The sequence below is a fragment of the Octodon degus genome, unplaced genomic scaffold, assembly GCF_000260255.1.
Source record: "Octodon degus isolate 3935 unplaced genomic scaffold, OctDeg1.0 scaffold00068, whole genome shotgun sequence".
Taxonomy (NCBI): Eukaryota; Metazoa; Chordata; class Mammalia; order Rodentia; family Octodontidae; genus Octodon; species Octodon degus.
The window spans coordinates 519,097-519,786 of record NW_004524644.1 but is presented as its reverse complement, the minus strand read 5'-3'; the positions used below and the strand labels follow the sequence as shown (position 1 = coordinate 519,786).

At 30.7% G+C, this 690-nt stretch overlaps 1 pseudogene; it reads right to left on the bottom strand.

Moving 5' to 3' along the window:
- The window catches only part of LOC105742716, a 94,857-nt pseudogene that overhangs the window by 31,985 nt on the left and 62,182 nt on the right, over positions 1 to 690 (bottom strand).

Genomic DNA, 690 nt, shown 5'->3' with positions numbered 1-690 from the left:
AGAGAAATCTCTTTAAGAACTGGGAGAGGACACAGTGAAAAGCTAATTCCCTTTATTTATTCATGTGGAATTGCTGCTGCTGGCAAGCTTGTTGTAAAATGCAATAGTCAGATAGATTATTGGTATGAAGATAAACTGATTTGTTTCTTTTGGAAAGCAGTTTGGCAAAATATATAAGTAATCAAAATATCTCCATATTGGTGACTCTTTTTTTCTTAAAATTGTAAGAAAATACTTGTAAACATGGATGAAATTTTACTTAAGAACATTTTTGTAAACAGCACGCAGTCATATGAGAAAAATGTCCACGCATCGCAAACCCCCTACATTTAGAAAAATCCCACTCCAGAGGGAGAAATGCAAGCAAAGCACATCTGTAGTTGTTACCGTAGCCACGATGTGGGGAAAAGGACAATGTATGACTTATTATTATTTTTTTATGCTTTCCTTCAGGAGCAATATTTCTTTAAATTTAAAAATAAAGACAACATAGAACAATCATGATTGAGGAAGAAAAATCGAAAATTAGTGAAAAGCATAGCAAGTACGAAAAGCAGAATGCAGACGTAAATTTAGAGGTATCAGTTACAACTCATCCTTTTTTTTCTTTTAATTTTTTAATAGATTGCAAATTGAAAATAAATTATTTACAAACATAAATGAATATAACAATAAAAATTGTCCAAAATA